Raw genomic sequence first — 23181 nt, 5'->3', positions numbered from 1 at the left:
GCAGGTAGAGGGGATCCAGGAGGCAGTGCTGAAGGAGTTACTGCCCTTGAACTTGTCTGACAGATTTGAGATTCTTACTCCCTGTGTAGGTGAGAGTGGGACTGTGGGGAGGATGAACAAATGAGCCATAACATTGTGGTTTAGGGAACCTTCCAAGTGGACAGAGAAAACAAAAAATGTTGTTGTATTAGTGGATATTATCGTCAGGGGATTAGACACTGTTCACTGTGACCAGGATCAACAATTCTGAGGACTATAGTCAGCCTGGTGCCCGGGCTCAGGATATCTCATCTGGGCTGTAAAAGGCACTTGTTGTGGGAGGGGAAGTATCTACTTGTCATGGTCTGTGGAGATACCAATGATTAGAAAGAGGAAAGAGGTTCTACTGAAGAAAAATGAGCAGCTAGGAGCTAAATTAGAAAGCAGAATCAAAAAGGCAATAATCGCTGGACTACTACCTGAGCCACAAGGAAATTGACACATGATCAATACGATTAATGAGGTAAGCGTACGGCTCAAGGTCAGCACAGGAGAAATGGGTTTGAATCATGCGATATTGGCACCAGTACTGGGGGAGGAGGAAGCTCTTCTGATGAATAGGCTCCAGTTGGCACCTGCTGGGACCACACTCCTGGCAAATCACATAACCAACACTGTGTGAGGGCTAGTGGGGTTCAGTCGCATGGAAAATTATGGAGAAAGTTAAGGTGGGGCATGCTTGGCAGAGGTTATTAAAGTTTCCAGAACAAGTAATGGGACAGAGAGTATAGAAAGGCTCAGGAATCTAAATTAAGGGGCAATAGGTAAGGGGACACCTATGAAAGTGGGATCAGTCAGTGCAGGACTGAGAGTGTCATGCTTAAATGCATGCAGCATACAAAACAAGGTAAATGAGCTTGTAGCGAAGATTGAAATTGACAAGTATAATGTTGTGAGTATCACAGAGATCCCCTGTAAGGGGATCAGGGCTGAGATCTAAATATCCAAGGATACACATCCTGTTGAAAGGACAGGCAAATAGTCAGACTATTGGGGGGGGGGGGAGCAGTAGGAGGAGGTGTGTGGTCTTGTTAGCAAGAAATAAAACGCAATCAATAGCAAGAAGCGATGTAGAGTTGGAAGGTGTAGAATCTATATAGGTAGAGTTGATGAAACACAAATAAGAAAACACCCGGATGAGAGTTGTGTACAGGCCTCCTAGCAGTGGTCAATATGTGGAGAGGAAAATAAACTAGGAGATAGAAAAGGCTTGTAAGAAACGGTCTATTACAATAAGCATGGAGAACTTCAACATGCACATCATCTCAGAAATTCAGTTTGGGGGTAGTGGATCTCAAGAAAAGGAATTCCTGGAACATCCACAAGATGTTCTTTTTTGCAGCAGTTGTGGTATGCCCCACTAAGAAACAGGCATTTCTGGATTTGGTGATGTATAGTGAGGCAGATATGATTAGGGAATTTAACATGAATGAACTCCTGAGGGCCAGTGTCTATAATATGATAAAATTCACTCTGCAGATTGAGATGGAGAAGGTTGAATCAGATGTCATGGTATTACAACCAAGTAAAACTAAAGGCGAAGACATGAGGAAGGAGCTGGCCAGGGTGAGGATGAGGTTATCGTCACTGGCAAGAGAAGTCAGGGACAGAATATCTGCAAACAAAAAGCATACAATGTGGTGAAGATTAGTGTTAAGCCTTCAAAAATCTGGAAAGGATAACTAAAAATGAAATAAGCAGGGCAAAGATGAAATATGAGAGTAAGCTAGCTAGTAATATATAAGGAGATTGCAAGATTTATTTTTAGAAATTAGAAAAGGATAGAAGAGAAGAAGAGTAGACATTGTCCCACTGGAAAATGAGGCTGGAGAAGTAGAAATGGGAAACAAGGAAATGGCAGAGGAACTGAATAAGCTTCCCATCAAATTTCATAGTGAAAAACAACAGAACTTTAAGACATCAGAGGCAGGGGTAGGTGGGGTGGCCATCACTAAGAAGAAGGTACTGGGGAAGCTGAAAGGTCTGAAGTCCAGACCAGACATATTACATGCCAGAGTTCTGAAGGACATAGCCGAGGAGATTGTGAAGGCATTAGCAATCTTTCAGGAATCACTGGAGTCAGGGACGGTCTCAGATGACTGGAAAATGGCTAATGTAACACCCCTGTTTAAGAAAGGAAGGAGGCAGGAAACAGGAAATGAAAGGCCAGTTAGCCTGATCTCAGTTGTTTGTAAGATTTTAGAGCACATTATAAAGAGTGAATTTGTGGAGTACATGGAAGTGCATGGAAAATACGGCTGAGTCAGCATGGCTTCATCAAGTCGAGGTCATGCCTGACAACTCTGTTAGAATTCTTTGGGGAGATAATACGTAAATTAGACAAAGGAGAGCCAGTGGATATGATCTATATGGATTTTCAGAACGCCTTTGACAAGGTGTTGCACAGGAAGCTACTAAATAAGACATAAGTCTATGGTGTTTGGGGCAAGTTGATAGGGGATTGGCTGACTGGCAGAAGGCAGAGAGTAGAGATAAAGGGTCTTTTTTAGGATAGCAGCTGGTAACTGGTGGAGTTCAGCTGTGGTCAGTTTTGGAATCACAACTATCCATGTTCTATATTATTGATCTAGACGAAGGAGCTGAGGGTATTGTTGCTTCGTTTGCAGATGACACAAAGATTAGGAGAAGGGTTGGCGATGTTGAAGTAGTGGAATACATTAAATTGTGAGGTTATGTGCTTTGGTAGGAAGAATAGAGACAATTTTCTAAATGGGGAAAGGATTCAGAAATCTAAAGCACAAAGGAACTTGGGGATTCTCTGAAGGTTAGCGTGCAGGTTCATTTGGCAGTTAGGAAGGCAAATGCAATGTTAGCATTCATTCCAAGATGGAAGGAATACAAGAGCAGAGATGTACTGTTGAGGCTGTATAAGACTCTGATCAGACAGTATTTTGAGCCTATATTGAAGGAAGAATGTGTGGCCTTGGAGACGTTCCAGAAGAAGTTTTAAAGAATGATCCCAGGGATGAACAGTTTGCCATGAGGAAAGGTTGAAGATTCTGGGTTTGTACTCGGTGGAGTTTAGAAGGATAACGGGGGTATCTCAATGAAGCTTACAGAATACTGAGAGGCCAGGATAGAGTGTTGGTAGATGAAATGTTTCCACTAGTAGGAGAGACTTGGGCCAAAGGGCACAGCCTCAGAGTGAAGGGTCACCATTTAGAACTGAGATGAGGATGAATTTCTTCAGCATGGTTGTGGTTAATCTGTGGAACTCATTGCCACAGAGGAATGTGGAAGCTGTGTCAATGAGGGTACTTAAGACAGACATAAGGGGAGAAAGCAAGTGAATGAGTCGAAGAACATATCAGACATGATCGAGTAGTGCAGCAGGCACGATAGGCTAAATAGCTTAACTCTGCTCCTGTGTCTTACGGTCTTATGGTCAACTGACCCGGATTGTTATGAGCTTGTTGGGGGGGTGGCGTAAAATAAGAAAATTAGTAATCACATGGACGGTATCAGCTGAAACAAAGTGAAGGTGCAGGGCCTTAAGGGTGACAGGTATTATAAGTGTTCAGGGCAGTAAAGCAAGGAAGAACATCATGGGTCACAGGGAAGCTGGTTTAACACATAAAACAAAATCTCACTGTCATGAATACTTCTCAAAACTGTTTTGCTTTTACAAAAGTTCATGCCAAACAAGTTTTTTTTTCTCTCTGGGGATACAGTTAAAGTTTAGAATTCCTGTCTGTTTGAAGGGGTGCCCTTTAATCATGAAGCCAGTGGATGGAGCATCATGTCGAACTGGGGTCAATTCTCAAATGACTATAATCTCAACAGATCTCCTGGCATTGCGTTCCAATGAGATTCACAAAGTCAAGGAGCCACAGTACATCATGGCCCGATTACACCTCGTGATGTCTCAGGTATGCAAATAGCTATGGGGGAAGGGAGAGAGATTCAATCCATAAGCTGGCCTGTTGCTGCAGAACAGCCCTCACAAGGACTGCAAGCTCTGGAATCCCACTGGGAGCCCCTACCAGATAGGCAGCAAGGTGGGGGGCAAGTGTTAAAGGGTCGTGGGATGGGGGTGATATTGCTGGGCAGCTCCTCTGTCATCCCAAGGCGGGGTTAGAATGGTTCTGCTGCAAACTGCCTGAAGGGATGCTGACTGTTGTAAATGGGGAGGGTTCATTGACATGCTTCATGTACCCTAGCTAAAGGACATAGCCTCCATGTAATTAGAAATCTAGCGGTAGGGTGTTGTTCTTGGAAGCTTCACCTGATAGAGCTTTTCATGCTGTATTGGCTACTTGGGGAGCAAGCTAGAGAGTGTTGTTCATTAAAGGAATTACAGAGGGTTTCATGGAGTGGACCTGAAGGACATGCTCTAGAGAAGGATGACTGCGTGCATCAAATTACTACGCTCACAGATGTCCTGAAACAAATAGCATGCTGGCACAGATCAACACTGCCTCTCTTCACGTCACCTTGCAACGGAAGTCAAACCAGCAGAAGCAGCAGCAAGCATTGTCTGAATCACAGAATCATAGAATCCCTACAGAGTGGGAACAGGCCTTTTGGCCCAACAAGTCCACACTTACCCTCAGAGCATCCCACCCAGACCCATCCCCTTATAACCCACCTAATCGGCACATCCCTGAACACTACCGACAATGTAGTACGGCCAATTCACCTAGCCTGCACAGATTTGCAGTCAAGATTGCAGAGGCACAATGTTGAGGGCAGCAGGAGATCACAGAGCTGCTCTGAAATGTTTTCTGTAGAGTTACATTTTTTGGAAAGCAGCTAACTGCGATGTTTCTAGTTGCTTTTGGGACATAGTTAATTGAGAATCATTTCATTTTGCACTATTGTTTTAAATACAGACTACTTCTTAAAATTTCAATGTGTTGCTACAGTAATCATTTAGAAGTCTCAAACGAACCTAGCCTACATGCTAAGCACATGCATCACCATGCTGTATGCTTCTGCGACCAGGAGTTCCTGAACTAAAGGGAAGTATGATTGTAGGCCTTGTCTCTGCCAACAGGGACATTGGTGCACGCACATTCTGGAGCAGGTTCCTTAGTACTCTTAGGTCCTCCCTGATGTGACTTGTTCCTTCACAATCACACTATTTGGGAGAATACTGGCTTCCTGTATTGTATCACAGCAATCACTGAGCATCCCCAATCACTGTGCTTCTTCTGTTGTGGATTGCGCAATTTAAAACTTTCCTCATATCCACCGCAGTAAATGAAATCCTTCACATTTCATTAGTGCATTACCTACCTCTTTGGGCTGGTTGTGGAAACTGTTGTATGTGGGTATAGAGGGGTCTGAGGCATTGGTGCGGAGGTTTGCAGGAGGCACTATATACTGTGATAATATTGTGTGGAATTGTGGGTAGAACATCTCAGAGGAGTAAGACCCAGGTCCTGTAACATCCTCACTGTCTATGTAGGTATTTTTAATCAACCTGTTCAGACATGCTAGTACACAACTCTGGAGCAGGTAGGACTTGAACCAAGACCTTCTGGGCCAGAGGTAGGGACACCACCACTCCACAAGACCTCTCTTGTCGTCTCTGTAACAATACAACCTATAACAAGTTGTTAACATGCAACAAACTTCTTTTGATTTAATAAAAGATCCTCTTCTACTTAGATTAATAGATGGATTTTCTTCACTGCACAAGACCAATCGGTTCCTGTTGATCTGACACTTAAAGTGGGGGCAGCAAGTATATCACATGATGAGGTGCAGACTCAGTTTAGCTGCTGAGGACCAGACAGGTGGAAGATTGTTCTTTTCTATACCCTGCAGGACTGGGCCATATTTTTCCATTACCCACATAATCGTCTCTACAGTTGCTACACTGTGCACCCCAGGCCTAGCCTCTTCACCCTGATCTCATTGAACACAGTCAGTATTGTTGAAATCCGCCTGGGCAGTATTGATGTAATTGCCAAATACTAGTTTTATGCTCTACTGGGTCAAGAGAACAATTTTAGTACGATAACTGATGATGTGAGACAATCAAAGGTGTCCCAATGGAAGACCAGCATCTCCTTCTGATGACGGTAGCCACAATACTGTTTTCTGTTGAGACAAACACGTCAGTATCTAGTGGCATAATGACACATCAGCAAATATTACAATGTTACAGTTGAATATATATTCACAAAAATGCAAAGTAATTCATTTAATGAGCACCCATTATACCCATGTGCCCTCAAACCATCATTTTTGTTTGCCTGCCATTTAATTTAGGTTCTGCACCAACATCCCCTGAGGTGGGTAGAGCTAGTCAAATGATAACTGTGATGATGTTGGCAAGCACCTCTGTGGCTCAGGACTGAGAGAATTCTGGCCCACTGGAATCTTCTGCACAAATGCAGATGCACCTCCCTCAGCCATGACCTGCTGTAGGCAATGCAGTCAATGGCAATGGGGAGTATAGACATACAGCTTTGCTGGAGCGCCTGAGATGATGTATCTGGCATTTCTGGCTTGCACTTCCCCCTACCAGCTCCCCCCTCACCTCCCCCTACATCACCAAACTGCCTCCTTCACCGCCCTCCCCACCCCCTGACAAAATGCCTGTTGGTATGTCCCTGTATCCTTCAGATGAAGGAATACTAAAGTGAGGTTATGGCGCCTCGCTCCCCCCTTGCCTTGCCATTGATGTTTGCACCCAAGGCTGTAGTGATAGAGGCAGGCCTGAGAAAATGTGAGGCAGCTCAACAACAGCTGCCACCCTTTCTCGGAGGCTGGCCAAATACCACATTCTGAAGTTACAACATTGGACAGAACTCAGATAGACTCTTCGATAACAAGGTGTAGAGCTGGATGAACACAGCAGGCCAAGCAGCATCATAGGAGCAGGAAAGCTGATGTTTCGGGCCTAAACACTTCTTCAGAAAGCTTTCCTGCTCCTCTGATGCTGCTTGGCCTGCTGTGTCTATCCAGCTCTACACCTTGTTATCTCAGATTCTCCAGCATCTGCAGGTCCTATTATCTCAGATAGACTCTTCCTTCTTTTGCTCTAGTCGAGTAAGGACAACAGCAACACTGCCTGATGTTCTCCAGCCTGTCTCTGCAAGTTTAATGTGTCATTTACAGCCAAATACAAAGGCACATCATTTTCATGGGGCTTAGCAGGAGCCTGGCTCTTCAGCAATCAGAGGCCTTGGGTGTTGCTTCCTTCACCAGCTGTGGACCATGTCTGTTATGCGATGGCCTTTAAGAGGGTCCAGAGAAGGTTTACAACTATGATGCTAGAGTTGAAGGGCTTTTCATATGAGGAACAGTTGAGGACTCTGGATCTGTACTTGCTGGAGTTTAAAAGCAAATTGGAGAAACACACATTCACTGAAAATTCAAAGATCTACAAATTTCACCACTGCTAATGATACAAGTAATCAATTAAAAGCCTAGGCCTGAGGTTAAAAACTAACACTTCAAGGACTCTAAGGACTTTTTAAACTGCATAATCTTGATCCTTCTCCTTGTAAGAGATATTCACCCCATTTAAAATTTGATAAAAGTGCTCTGTCCATGCTTGTTGTTGATCTTTTTTCACAGGGATAGTAAGAAATAAAATTGCTTTCTCTTTCACTCAAGAAAACCGCAGTGATTGTAACAAGGACAGCCTGGTTGACCTCATTGAATATGAGTTCCCTAAGTGTACCAGGTTAATAGCACCAAGCAGGCAGCCCTGACTGACAGATAAAAACAGGAGTGCCAGAGGTTCTGTTCACTCTGACAGCTGGCTCTGAGGGAGCTGGATCAGTGTCAAGGATGCTCCACATGTAAATAAAGGGTGACTTGCTGATAGGACACTGGCTTCTGTGGAGTTACGTCAAAACCTTATAATTCGCTTCTTGGTTGATTGTGGTTGATGAGTGAAGTATATTTTTATTAGAGTGTGACAATAACTGTGCGCAAAAAGAATTTAAAATCTTTGTTTTGGCTAAGAAACAGTGTTAAATAGAAGAGGTAGCCGATTCACCCTTCCTCATTTGGTCATATCAGTAGGATGTACATATATAGGTAGGAACACTAACCATTCTTAGTACTACAGGAAGCTTGTAAGTCATTATTGTTTGATAAGTGTGTTATTTTATATTTAGTTCTGTATACAATTAATTCAATTGTGTCTCTGAATCTGAAATTTACATTGTAGCCAGAGCCCGTATTGTTCTATTTTGTGAGGTTTTTTTTCTGAACTCACGCCACTTTAAATTAAAGCTTAAAGTTAAACAATTAAAGTTGTGTTCCAAGATTGGAAAAGAGAACACAAAAAATTCAGTTTGTACTTTCATTGGGGGCGGAGGCAGTTTAGACTCTCTAAGAAGAATGTGAAGTTCGAATGTAAACTCTGAGGTCAGACTTGAAAGAAGAGAAAATAACAACAACAGAACAAAAAAAAATGTATTTTTCATATTACTGAAGTTAAACAGGGAAAATTGGCCATTGAAGTGTTATGTCAGCTTTCTGCATTGTTGCAATTGTTCAGTGATCAAAGCATTAAGATAAATTAACTGTAATAAGGCAATGAATAAAATAAAACCTCATGACAATTGGATTGCCCCAATTCCTTTTCACCTCTCCCAGGGACTTCACTGAAGGCCTAATCAGTAAACAACATCCAACATCCAACTGGAAACCACAGCTCAACCACTTTGTGGAAGTGAGGCTCTAAGCCTTAAAACCATTGAATCTCAAGCCGATATTTTGTCTGAGTTCTCTGGACATGATGCCTATTTGCATTGCTGTTTGCTCCTAAACATGCTGTTCAAATAACATAGACAACTTCTCTACACAAATATAGATATGGTATCGGAAATATAGCCAGCACTTTCACGTGTTGGAGTATGGCCTTCAACAGTTTTGTACAATGAAGGCTTTAGCATGCCTGTCAATTTGAAATAATTCAGCCACAGATTAAGAAGAACATTCTTCCAACTTCCTTATATAAGTAGTTTGTCAGAGATGTGTGAACTGCTGGGATCACTTGGTTCATTAATCTGTATCAATATTCTAACCAAATTGCCTTGCAAGCACAAAGACAGCAGCTCCACTATTCCTGAACTATTTCTTTCAGCATGGTATCCAGTGGTGTGAAAATTAAAGAGGTTTAACATAAAACCACAAGGGAAGAAATCCAAAATGAAATTGGAAAAAAAATATGGAAATACATGATAGACTCAACACCATCATAAAGAGAAAAGTCATGGTAATGATTTTAATACAGCCCTCGAGGGAACTTTCCTTCATACAGAACCTGAAGGATTTGTTGTCTGCTGGCATGTGCCTTTGACCTTTTGCTATTGTATTTCTTTCTATCATTGAGACACTTCAACATACATTGTCCCATGTATTTCCACATAATACAACATAGCAATAACCGATAGAAGTACATTTGTAAATGATTGTCATTGCACATTGCACATATATGGCTAGGAATTCCTCCATGTGTACCCACCATGGCTTTGCCCTTGGCATAAATGTAACACCCAGAGAAATTTCCGTTGAATAAAGCCTAGGATTATAAGGCTGTCAACAGTGTTAATGAATGGATGGAAGCTTACATAAGTAATACAGATTGAGCTCAAAATAGAAACATTCACTTTTATAAATGGAAGAATGTCCACAAGGTCTGTCACACTCCAAGAATCAACTACAAAATACTTGGTAAAACTGCGTTATTGTTAATAGAAAATTACACAGGGCTAGCTTCTCTGATCTTTGAATTATTTGATCTGGACTGCCAACACCCTCAGTGCTCCCACTGTCCCCAAGGGGAGGAGCCTTGCAGCTGCCAATCAAGAGAAACTTCCAGCAGAAATGACAATTGGCCTTTAATTGACCTCAGGAATGTTACTCCCTATAGGGAGCACCTTCCCGAGTACCGTGTAGTTTTAATATGAAACAAACAAGCCTCAGATTACACTGAGAAAAGTCTTCATTAAATTTGAAATCATGACATTTGTATACACACATTGCAACGGTAAACCCTTGGAAATGCATTTGCTATGCTGATAGTTTCCATTATGAAAGCAAGTTCACTTACTCAAGTGCTATTGTGCTTCAGGAACTAAACAAGCGTATTTCACCAAAAGATTTCTTTTAGTTTTCACACGGAAAAATGCAACAAAGATTCACCAGGTGGCATCTCTGACCTGACCATTGTAATGCCTCAGTCCAAAACACTGCTTGTATGAATAATAAAGAGGCCAAATACGATTTTAGGATCTATAGCCAGAAGAATTCAGCAGACATCTGAACAGATGCTGGATTCTGTCTTTTCACAGAGTGCTGGTGTGGCCCCAGTTGGAATGTCATACACAATTGTAGTCCCTGTAATACTAGACAATATCCAGTAATCGGAGAGGATGCACCAAGGGAAACTCAAGTGATAGTTGGGATTAGATTGAGTTATGAGAGGAAGTTGTAGCTGGAAATGTTTACACTGCAGGACAAGATTCATGGATAATCTCAAAAAGATCAGAAAGGGCATGGATAAAACAAGCATCAATGATTCTAAAATTTCAATCCTCTGGGATTTTTGCCATCTCCTCACAAAGTAACAGTGAGAGACTCAGCACAATCCGGCAGAATTTTACAGCCAACATATTTTAATAAATGAATACGGGCCTCTAACTCAAACTGAAAGATAGTTAAAGATTTAACTCTTTATGGACAGGACTGAGATTCTAAGGGATGCGGAAAATCGATTATTTCAACATCTCAAGAGAGATGTGGATACTTAGTGGAAAGTTTGTTGAATGTTTTAATCCACTGTAGGATGTGATGTTCTTGGGTATTAGGCTGTCAAGGTGGTCTGTAATTTGTCCAATTCCATCATAAAAAATATCTATCCTGAGATAGAAAAATACTATTTAGCAATAGGGGGAGGTGAGATGAGGATGTGAAGTCCTCTACATCGGGGAAACCAAGCGGAGGCTCGGGGACTGCTTTGCAGAACACCTACGCTCAGTTCGCACGAAACAACTGCACCTCCCAGTCGCGAACCATTTCAACTCCCTCTCCTATTCATCAGACGACATGTCCATCCTGGGCCGCCTGATGCCACCCAAAGGTTGCAGGAACAGCAACTCGTATTCCGCTGGTAACCCTGCAGCCCAATGGCATCAATGCAGACTGCACAAGCTTCAAAATCTCCCCTCCCGCTACCGCATGCCCACTCGTGCCCACCTCCCTAACCTGTCCTTCCTCCCAACTCAAGCCTCACCCCCATCTCCTGCCTACTAACCTCATCCCACACCCTTAACCTGTCAGTCCTGGGCTGCCCTATCTCCTCCCTCACTCCCCACCTACACTCACCTTTACTGGCTCCATCCCCGTCTCTTTGACCTGTCTGTGTCCTCTTCACTTATCTTGTCCTTTATCCAAATTGTATCCACCTCCCCCTCTCTCCACTCCACTTGTCCTTTCCTGAGCCTCTTCATATCTGCAGGGTTGAGGACATTTATATGTATCCAATGCACTCCCGGTGTACAATCACCTTCTGGCATGAACCTGTGCCAAGAAGTAACGGGTGTAGGGCTGGCAGGAACAGCCAGTAGCCTCTGAGATCGGAAGATCTCTGAGGAAACTGGAAAATTGGCTCCATTAGCTTTTATTTCAATTTCAAAGAAGCATACACACCTCAGAGGTAGATTAAAAAGTATCTTTAATGATAAACATTTGTTCAGCCAAAAGCAAGATAACTTATGACTGGATGCGAAAGCAGTGCCTTTCTCGGGAGATGACATTGCAAACCAAGTGTTTTTTTTAATTCAAGCATGGAATAATAGTTTCCTAACTGGGATCATACCAAATTGCCTTTGGAAAGCACTGGTGAGTTGTCTTTTAAATAGCTGCAATCCATTTGGTGTGGTCACACCCACAAAGCTGTTCCAGAGGGCATACCTAAATTTTGGCCCGGTGACAAGAAGAAACAGCAATGGATTTCCAAATCAGGATGGTGGGTGGCTTAAAGTGAAACATGTGTGTTGTGTTCTTCCCATGTATTCGTCCATCTTTGTCCTTCCAGATAGTAGTTGTTTTGGGGTTATGAAGGCAATGTCTAAGGAGTCTAGTGCATCTTGTAGATGTTACATTTTGCTTCTACTTTGCTTTGTTGGCGGAGGGAGTCAATGAATATGGATGTGGTATTGTTTGAGTTAACTGCTTTATCCTGGATGGTGTCAAGCTTCTTGAAATGATTGGCACTGCCTTCATTCAGGCTAGCAGGGAATTTTGTATCACAATCCAGACTTGTGCCTTGTAGATAGTGAACAGACTTTGGGGCTACAGGAGTTGAGTTCCTCACTACCTGGAACACTGTTGACCTGTTCTCATAGCCAGAGTATCTGTATAGCTAGTTTCTAGTCACTGGATGTTGATAGTGAAAAATTGAGAAACGATAATACTATGGGTTATCAAGGGGCAGTGGTTAGATTCTCTCTTGTTGTAGATGGTCATTGCCTGACACTTGTATGGAGCAATTGTTATGTGAACTCATCAGGGCAGGCCTGGGTATTGTCCAGCTCTTGATGCACATGGATGCAAACTGTTTCAGTATCTGAGAAGCCACAAATGCTGCTGAGCATTGTGCAATCATCAGTGAGCATCATCAGAGAAGTGCTGGCAACACGCTGACCAACCTCCAACAATCTCAACTGTCTTCCTGTCTCCAACAATCTCAATTGTGCTCCTGGGATGCTGCTGGGCCTGCTGTGTTCATCCAGCCTCACATTTTATTATCCAACAATCTCAACTGTCTTCCTTTACACTAGGTATGACTCCATCCAGTGGAATGCCTTCCTTCCGATTCCCAATGACCCTCATTTTGCTAAGACTCCTGATGCCACACTTTGTCAAATGCAGCATTGATATCAAGAACAGTCACTCTCACCTGACCTTTGTAGCTCGTGTGAACCAAGACTGTAATACGGTCAGGGATTGGATGGCCCTGATTAAATCCAAATGGACCATTAGTGATGCTTGATGACCCTTATTTTGCTTTACAGATGATTGTGAGTTTGCTGATGGCAGTAATTGGTGGGGGTAGATTTGTTCTGCTTTTTGTCTGTAGGACATATTGAGCCAATCTTCCACATTGTTGAATTAATGCCAGCGCTGTAGCCAAAGTGGAACAGCTTAGCAGGGGCCACGATAGGCCCTGGAACATATGTCCTCAGTGCTGAAATAGTATCAGCATCCATAGCCTTTGCAAAGTCTAGTGCCTTTAGCCACTTTCTGACATCTTGTGGAGTGAATGGAATGGTCTGAAGACTGTCATCTGTGATGCTGGGCAACTCCAGAGAAGCCAAGATAGACCAATCACTCAGCACTTTTAGCTCAAGATTGTTGCAAATGCTTCAGTCATATCTCACGACTCAGATAATCTCTAACTGGCTATTACCTTTGGGCTTTCAATATAGCCACACAAGAGGACAAGACAAAAATATCTTTTAAATATCTGCCTTTTAAAGACAGAAAATGTATTTGTTTTAATGTTAATGATGTGTTAATGATCATCTCAGTCTTGAAATTCTCTTGCCTGTTCCTTTGGATCCTTTTATCTGAGATGATCCAGCTGCATGGACTGCTACCACTTTATTTCTGCATGGGTGCCATGTGGTCTACCTGGAGGAGAACTAAGTCTCTCTCCCCTTATATGGACTTACTGGCTTGGAACATGAATATTCCACACATCACAAGACTTCCCAATGCCTAACCCACTGCCACCACCGTCATCAACCTTCCCAGTATCTATCCCAAGTAAATTGGGTCCCCTGACCTTTTTCCCACTGCTTCTGCCTGGAGATCAACAACTTATAGGGGGAAAAAGATAGGAAAGTCAGACCTCTTTGCTCCATGCAATTGCACATGTCTAGAAATATAAAGATCTCATGAAATGTTAACATATAATTGTATTGAAATAGTGGTGCTTAATTTTATGGCCAAAGACTTTTTTTCATAATTACAGGCATTTTATCATGTAGACAAGGTTGGATGGAAACTCAGAGAAATCTATAAATACTTTTACTGAACCTATTTGATGGACAGCACATGGAATTAAGAGAGGCAATTCCAAAAGCATGAATAAAATTGTCATGAATGAATGGAGAATAGGGCTACTATGTAGCAGCTGGAAAATCCAGGAGCACTCAGCTTTGCAAACAATTAGTGTGAGTTAAGACCTGACAAATCTCAGAGTGGATATAGGGTTTAAGAGAGTGCAAGGTGATTCCATGGCTTGGCATTACTCTAGTTCTTTCTTCCATTTTCATGGCAGGTCTGTATCATTCATAAGGACAGCATTTGTTGCAAGTCTCTAATGCCCTTCAGCTGAGTAGCTTGCTAAGTCATTATTGAAGGCAGATAAGAGTCAACTGCTTTGCTATTCATCTAGAATCACATGTTGGCCAGACAAAAAACAATGGGAAATTGCATAATCTACAGGAAAAGAGTGAACCACTTGGTTGAACTACTGGGCGGCTAGTTTAACACCTGTCTTAGGAAAAATATTAGAAGCCGTCACTAAGGAAGTTATAGCAGGGTACTTGGATAAGTTTAAGGCAATCAGGCAGAGATGACACAACATCGTGGAAGGAAAATTTTGTTTGGCCACTCCATTGGAGTCCATTGAAAAGGTAACACATGCCGTGGATAAAGGGAAACCGATTGATGTACTATTGATATCCGAAAGGCATTTGAAGGAGTGCGACAAGAAAGGTTGTTCTGATAAATTAAAGCTCATGTTGCACATAATTGATAAAAGGCTGGCTGTCTAACAGAAAGCAGAGAGTAGGTAGATGTACATATTTTTCAGGTTGGCAAGATGTAATGTGTGATGTTCCACAGGTAATGGTACTAGGGCCTCAACTGTTTATAATTTACATACTGAGATAAAGAAATGGAAGGTATGGTTGCTGATAACATCGCAAATTCCAAAGATTCATGACTCTGTGATAAAAAGACGGTTGCCTCTTTAGTTTTAAATAGGCAATACATGATTTATTAAGAGTGGCCCAAATTCTGGATTCTCCCATAACTGTAAACACCTGTATATCTGTATCTGTCAAAACCCATCAGAACCTTGTACTTAATCAAGTAAGTATATTGTAAAAAAAGACATACAGAGGCTACAAAAGATATAAACAGTTCAAGTGAGTGGGCAAAAATGTGGTAGGTTGTGCATACTGTGGGAAAATGTGAAACTGTCCATTTTATCAGGAAGAGTTAAAAAAAACAAGCATCATATCTAAATAGTGAGAGATTTCAGGCTCTGAGAAGCAGAGGGATCTGTGTCTTTGTGCATGAACTGCAAGAGGTTAATATGCACATACAGCAAGTAACACAGAAACCTAACAGAACAGCAGGTTACGAATCAGTTATAGGGAGCACTTGTGAGTCTAGATTACAGTATTGGTCACCTTATTTAAGGAAAGATGAAGTGCATTGGGAGCAGTTCAGAGACAGATGCTCGAATAATACATGGAATTGGGAGGGAGTGACAGCTGCCTTATGAGAAAAGATTGGCAGGTCATGATTGTATTTGGTGGCATTTCGGACAGTAAGATTCATTTGAAACATATAAATTCCTCGGAGGTTTTGACAGGGTACATGTGGAAAGTTGCTTCCTCTTGGAGAATTTAAAACTAAGGGGTCATTGTTTATAAATCAGGAGTCATCTACTTAAGATAGAGAGAGAGAAAATTCTTTCTCTTTTACAGTCATAAATCTTTGGAACTCTTGCTGAAAAGATGTTGGAAGTGGCATCCTTCAATACCCTTAAGACAGAGTTAAATAGATTCTTGTTTAGAAAGGGAGTAAAAGGTTATCAAGTCTAGGAGGGAATGCAGATTAGCAGTTACAATAAGATCAGCCATGTATCTTAACAAAATAACATCAAAGTTGTTACACACAAGGAGAGAAAGAGAGTAAAAGCTATTTACAAGATCTTAACAGAAACAGCAAGAAGATTCAAGCTCTTCTTCACAACCATATCCTTTACAGATACTCAACCCCAGTAAGTATCACTCTTATCTTACCTCATTAATTTTGCACTCAACTGACAAGGTCACAAACATACCCTTTCAGCAAATTTCTGTACATTCATTAGATCTGAAACTCTCTTCCTTTCCCCAAGAAACTGAGACACTGGCTAACTCTCAAGTATTTTTTTACTGATTTCCAAAAACAACTCAGAACTTTCTAGAGTTAATTTAACTATGTTCTGACTGCGAAACAGCACATCTGCTTGTGTGGATATTTCCTTTTGAACCAAACATGGCCTAACTATTTCTCTGGGTCATAAAAGCTCAATTTAGTAACTCTAGACAAATCATTTGAGTCACAAAGTACTCAAAGATTCTGCTTTGAACCATTGCTAAACTGGAAAGATTTCTTACCTTTAGCAAAAAAAAATTACTTTTGCAGAACTGAAAAAAAATTACTTTTATTTTAGAACTCCAGTTAGCAAATAATAAAAGTATATTACAATTCTTCATCATAATATATCTTGTTCCTAATTATTAATTCCAGAATTATTAATTTATTCAATTTAAATGCTAACAGCCACTATGGTAGGATTTGAACACATATCTCACAACATTAACCAGAGTTTCTGGCCAACTAGTCTCGTGCCATTATCACCTTACCATTCTCTTCCTTGCCTGTGATCAAAATTAGAATATCCAAGAGATGTACTTTGTGAAATGCAATAAAAACGAAAAAAAAAATTGGAAATACTTGCAAGTTAGGCAGCATCTGTGGAAGAAAACAAGATGAACAATTCAGGACTGTGAACTTGCATCTTGGAGAAATTTACAGTGGTGTTCAAAGAGTTTTAATGGAATATAGGGGTTTAGTAATCATGGTTTAAGATCATCATCAAAAGAATCAGAAGTAAATGAGGAATCCTTTTTCCACAGCAGTTCATTATAGTCTGAATTCTGAGGAAGGATCACTCAATGTGAAAGGTTAACTCTGATTTCTGTCCACAGATGCTGCATGACGTGCTGAGCTTTTCCAGCAATTTCTGTTTTTGTTATTAAAGTCTAGAATGGACTGCCTAAAAGGGTGGTGAAAGTCAATTTAATAGTACAAAAGGGAAACTGGGTATAAGCTTGAAAAGAAATATTTTGCTGGGGAATGTGAAAAATTAGATTGAACTTTCAAAGGGCTGTGGAGTTGCTTCCTTTGTGGTGCAATATTCTACAATTAGTTGGACTGCATTGTTTTAAGGGAGGATAATAGTGAAATGATAGAATATGAAAAGCAGATATAAGCCAATAACAATATGTAGTTGCTAAAAAGTAATGAGGTAATGTACTTCAATTAAAATGGGCCTTTTTCACCTTTGATTATACATATAGAACTCAAAAATGAGGAGTAGATTATTCATCAAATTTGAAAACCTTAAACTTTATAGAATAAATATGAAGCTTTCCTTTTTATGATATATAAATAAGATGCATAACAATATCTTCCACTGGGTGTGACATTAAGAATCATTGGATGTCATAGAACATCTACAGTGCGGAAGCAGGCCATTCAGCCCATCAAGTCCACACCACCTCTCTGAAGAGTATTTTGCCCAGACCCACATCCCTACTCTCCCTGCATTTCCTATGGCTAATACACCTAACCTACACATCCCTGGACACAATGGGCAATTTAGCATGGCTAATCAACATAATTGGTGGGAGGAAACTGGAGCTCCTGGAGAAAACGTATGCAGGCATGGGGAGAAAGTGCAAACTCCACACAAGACGCTGAGCGTGGAAGCAAACCCAGGTCCTTGGTGATGTGAGGTAGCAGTGCTAACCATTGTGCCTCCCCACATGTGCTGTGGTGAATTTGCAGAAACTGGAATCATAATTCCAATGGAATACGGACTTTAAATACTTGCATATAATTATGTGGAAAAGGGTAAATTAGAAAAAAGTGTTGTTACTAGTTTCTCACAACTGGGAACCCTCATAAAATGTGGAGAAAAATGAACGCAATTATTTTGGGTGCCGCTAAAAGCATCTGTTGCTATGTGACACACTTAGCATTCAGTCGTAAAAGGAAGAACTGACTTTTCGAATAAAGGCAAAGTAATATCGCACACATTGTTTAATTGGTGACTTCTGCAAACGCTGCAGGGGATGTTGTAATTTGTTATTAAGTTTGGATTGCTAAGTCAAGGGAACTACAGAGAGGGAGTGAGGAGCGCACAGGAGATACACTGAAGGCTGCTAACTATTACAGGGTAAGACACACCGGCTAAGATGAAGTTATGTGGAGTCCACAAAAGAACAATATCTTGTGTCACTAAGACTTTGCAAATATGTAGTTGAAGAATTCTGACATCTAGTTAACATTGACCAGCAGCACCAATAAAATAGCAGCATTGTATTTTGAGTGGAGGTGAATGTCACTGTCATCTGTCACTGCTCGATTTCACCCACCAGTAGAAGGATAAAGCAGCTATGCAGTCACTTGATGTGCTAAAGATGTAACTAAAGGTCTCCTTTGCCACTCATATAGCTGTCCATCCCAGAAGCTATCCCGGCATTAGTAACAGAGACAGCTGCAGTATTAAAATGACAAAACCGTCTGAAGTACAGGACATCACTGACTTTGCAGATATGACTAGTTCGTCACAACTAATTCTCAGAAATACATGTCAATGGAAACAGCTTACATTCTTAAAATGTGTAAACAGCATGGAATGCCAGTGTGAAAATAATGGATGTAAATTTTCTGTACAGTTCTTTTTTTAAAAAAAAGTGTTGTGAATGCAACTTGACACACCTGCCTATTGAAGAAGAAAGGACTGAAGAATTCTCAGGTGATTGGAATGAATGGCGAAGCCAGATTGATATCGTCCTGGTGAATACCTGTATATGAGAACATTCAGAAACAAGGAGAACAATCCAAATATCAGATTTGTTCTGATTGAAAACTTACTAATCAAAGCAATGGTTCAGTTGAATGGTGATTAAACGAATAACATTGATCTTCAGAACTCTTTGACCTACACACTTGCCTTTGTTTTTCTGCATTACAGAGAGCTTATATGTTAAGCACCAATCATAAGATAAATACCAGTGAATGCCAAACATTTTTGTGCTTTGGTATCATTGGTTGTGTATGTTAAATCTCTCTGGATATTATTTATTATTTCAATTTTTCTGACTGTGTTGATTCCATGAAAGCATATTGCTTCAGCAGAATTTACCAAGCAGTGAGCATCTGTAAACTGCACAACTGTTTGTGAATTCAAAGGTATGACACTGGCTGCACATTTATCAAGTTACTGTTTCCTATTCCCTGAATGTCCATTGATCTAGTGATCGCAGGACACAGCACCTGTGAAATTTTCATATAATTTCTCACAGTTCATCGTCTGTTTTCCCTGTGTAGATTCTAACCCCCATACTAACATAGTGGTTGCTGGAGAAACCAGAAAATCCCTATGAATATATTACTTTCTATCCATTGAAATATCACAGATAGAAACTCAAACAATCTCTTGCCACAATTTAAGTTTTGCACTATCGTTATTTAATGCTGCAGCATTTTGCAATGCGTTTGTAGCTAACTCATGAGGGTCAATCACCAAACTATGGACCCGCTCTGCATTCCATAAGGCAATTTCTCTTCCGTACCCAAACACCCTTGATGTATACATCAACTAGTTGTGCTTTATTCCCTTTATCACTTGACAATATGACTGACTGTAGATTGATGATTATGCCTATTGCCTCTAATGGTCACAATATCTCACAGGCATCCTCTTAAAGGCCTTGCTACATCTCACTGCCCACTGTTGTATTTGAGAGCAGAGGCATCATTCAGGAGTTCACACAATGCACCTGTCTAGTTAAATACCATTACTAAAATACTGCACTTTACAAAAGCATTTATTTTCTTATTGCGTACATGTTTTACAGACTTCAGCTCGTCTGAATGTATTGTCAAATTCCTTGTAATGTCATGTTTCTGACAGTCTCCTGTATAAAAGTATTCTTGTCTTCCACTGAAATTATGTCAGTACTTTCCAACCTCAATCCCAAATATACACAATAATTATGGGGCATTTTTAATTGCAGCAAGAACAGCAAAAAATGGTGCCTCCACAGTGTTTAATATCATCATTCTTGTCCTGTCATTTCGTCTATACAGCAATGAACTTACTTTACCTGATTATCTTTGTCGTATATTTTAATCTTGGGGTCAATGTAATTTATTGCCTATGAAATACTTTTGCATGTCTTGAGTTTGTGAATGGTATTAGATAATCATTTTATTTGAATTTGTTCTAGGCAACCTGATTGGATGCGCTACAGCACCTCAGTGACCACCCCATTTTGTGCTGAGGCTTGAAACCAGACCTTCAGGCTCAGAGGTAAAGACAATACTATTGCACAACAACAGCCTTTTCGCACTTTTTATTGTAGGTGAATTAAATGACTATATCTAATTATTACTCACATTTAAGCTCTACCTAAGTGTATCTACCACATTTATGAAGGCAAAGAACTGTCAAATTGTTCAGGACATCTTTAAACCCATCTGCTTATGAATCATTTCCCCTGTTTTTTTGTGAGTTTTTGAGCAGAATTTGACATGGATATGATCACCAACCACTTACCAGGCAAAAATGTCTGCTTCTGCCTGCTTGGCTTCCATGAATCCAGGCCAGATGATTGCAATTTGACTGGCTGTAAGTTGTCAGGATCTCCATTAGTTAAAGCTGCTGTCCGTGTCTCGGCCACTACGCTAAAAGCATACTTTATGTGGGCATGCTGCTACATTTAAACTGGTTGTGTAGCTGTTTGCATGTGTTTGTCATTCCAGCTGTGAACTGATTTTGATGCTCAGGCAATTTTGTAGCTGCAGCTGGCAGCAGGAATATTCCACAGAGTACAGATTCTCAAAGAAACGTGCACATCTGCACACACATCAGTAAATATAGTGCATTGTAGGGGCACACATAACCATCACTTTGCAGATTACACAGCCATTTCCCAAAATATGCCAACTTCCACTGCAACATATGAAGCTCATCTTATATTTCTGTGGCTATGTTTAGCTGACCCTGCTCCCTTAGCTAGCTCAATGTGAGGATTATTCTCAGGCAGTAACTTCTATTTTCTCCAGTACATAGTCACAGTGTTTAGTGGTGTTTGCACTACAGACCATGCCAGTCTTCTTGCCTTAGTTTCTCACCTTAATATCATCCTTCAGAAAGTGGGCTATGGCATTGTTTAGCAGCAAAGTGATGATGGATCCTCTCTCTGCAGCGGATTAGATAAAGAAAACAGGAGAAAGTAAGCTTGTGCATTGAAAAACAATTGTGTAAGTGACATCTGACAGATTGTACTGCAAAGCCCATTTATAAAATTGGTCTTCAAAATGTGGGCATCACTGGCTAGGTCTGCATTCATTGCTACGAGGGCAGTTGAGAGTTATGAGGGTCTAGAGTCACATATAGGCCATACCAGGTAAGGATGGCAGTTTCCCTCCCTAAAGGGCAAGAGTGAGCTAGATGGGATTTCCCCCTGACAATCAACAATGGTTTCATGTTTATCATTAAACTCTTCATTCTAGATTTTTATCAGATTCAAATTCTAGCATCTACCATCGCAGGATTTGAACCCAGTCCCCAGAACCTAACCCAGAAACCCTGAGTTTCTGGAATAAAAGTCTAGTAACAACATCACTAAACCATCACTACCCTGTTACAATGGTTGAATGCAACTTCGGTGCGCAGAAATGGTTAATGTCAAATTACTTTATAGAAGTTTTCAAATTCACAACAGGTTTTTAGAGAATAAATTGTGAATAATTACTTCAATTTGTTTGCTAATTTGCAACAAAACAGCCATTGATTCAATACTATCACAATTACACAGAAGGGAAGTTAGCCAAGGATGATTTACACCCTAGTTTATAAGGAGACTGAATTCATCACCACAAGTGACTATTGAAGTAGACATTACTTAGCAAAGGAATTAGCTTAGTGCTTGGAAAGAAAGGTAAAAGAAAGGTAATAATGTAGATAAGATCTATGTTCCTCACCATTGCCTTTTGGAGATGGCAGTTCTCCATTTGTGAAAGTGAAGAATAGAGGGCAAATACCCACTGATCTCGGCTACATCAAACATGTTTTCAAGGTTTCCAGGGAGATGGAGGTGAGTATGGCCTTCTACTACTTCTCATCTTTCCCAGAGGAGCAGGTGTGCACTAAGGTTTCCCCAGACAGGAAACGTTGACATTCTTAGCAAAAAGGTAGGCTTTGATGTACCATTTTTATACAGTGGCAGGTTGAGGGCAGGGGGAAGGAGAGATGGAGAAGCATTGTTGCAGACGGAAATGGGCAAATCACAGCTGGAATTGAAAGACTACCACAGATAAAGTGAATGCCTTCCTCATGCATTGTTACTCCTGTGATTTTAGCAATCAGTTTCTTCTTGTCTTTAATTGAATCTCCTGATTCCTTCTTCTCAGGCAGCCTCTCAGGACTAAGAATGACTCTCTTCCATTCTGGTGCTGTGTCCTGCAGTGACAAAATTGAATAAATAGTAAGTATAATGTAAAAGATTGCACATCTCTTTTCTTTTGCAAATGGTTCTTCATGTGAGAAATGTCACACCTAAGAAATGGCAAACGCTATAAATTATTAGCACCTTGCAGACACCCTGAAGGCTGCCATGTACCTATGTGTTAGAAATCCTCTCTGATGTACCTTTGGGTTGAAAATCCTTTCTGAGCTCTCGCATCATTTCATGGGTGAAGTGCTCCAAGTTTAAAGGAGGCACAGCTTTGAAACAAACTGCTGAAATGTACAGTAACTACTGAATGACGATTGCACTTGCAGCCGCAGAGCTAAACTGCTTTCAGAAAAGATTATGAAAGATAGTCGGCATTTTCCTAGAGAAAAATAACACAGATGCTGGAAATATGAAACACAAACAGAAAACACTGGAAATGCTCAGCAGGGCAGGCAGCATCTGTGGAGAGTGAAAGAGAGGTAATATTTCAGGTCAATGATCGTTCATCAGAAAAGTCGCTTAAAACCTATCAGATCTCTAACGTTTCTAGTTCCAATGAAGTTCAATCTGTTTCATGGCTGAAGTCTTGTGGTCTGATATATTG

At 40.8% G+C, this 23181-nt stretch overlaps 1 protein-coding gene across 1 annotated transcript in view; it reads right to left on the bottom strand.

The window, feature by feature from the left end:
- The window catches only part of LOC125463239 (potassium voltage-gated channel subfamily A member 5-like), a 250377-nt gene extending 227727 nt beyond the window's left edge, over positions 1–22650 (bottom strand). Inside the window, exons 1-3 of the transcript XR_009447229.1 lie at positions 22105–22650; positions 21253–21320; positions 18832–18917 (exon numbers count right to left, since the gene is read on the bottom strand). The gene's annotated coding sequence lies outside the window, so the exon portion shown is untranslated. The remainder of the gene's footprint in view (positions 1–18831; positions 18918–21252; positions 21321–22104) is intronic.
- Between the last annotated feature and the right edge of the window lie 531 nt (positions 22651–23181).

This window comes from Stegostoma tigrinum, chromosome 25, assembly GCF_030684315.1.
Source record: "Stegostoma tigrinum isolate sSteTig4 chromosome 25, sSteTig4.hap1, whole genome shotgun sequence".
Lineage (NCBI taxonomy): Eukaryota > Metazoa > Chordata > Chondrichthyes > Orectolobiformes > Stegostomatidae > Stegostoma > Stegostoma tigrinum.
Note: the sequence above shows the minus strand (reverse complement) of the source record. Positions and strands in the feature narration are given on the sequence as shown.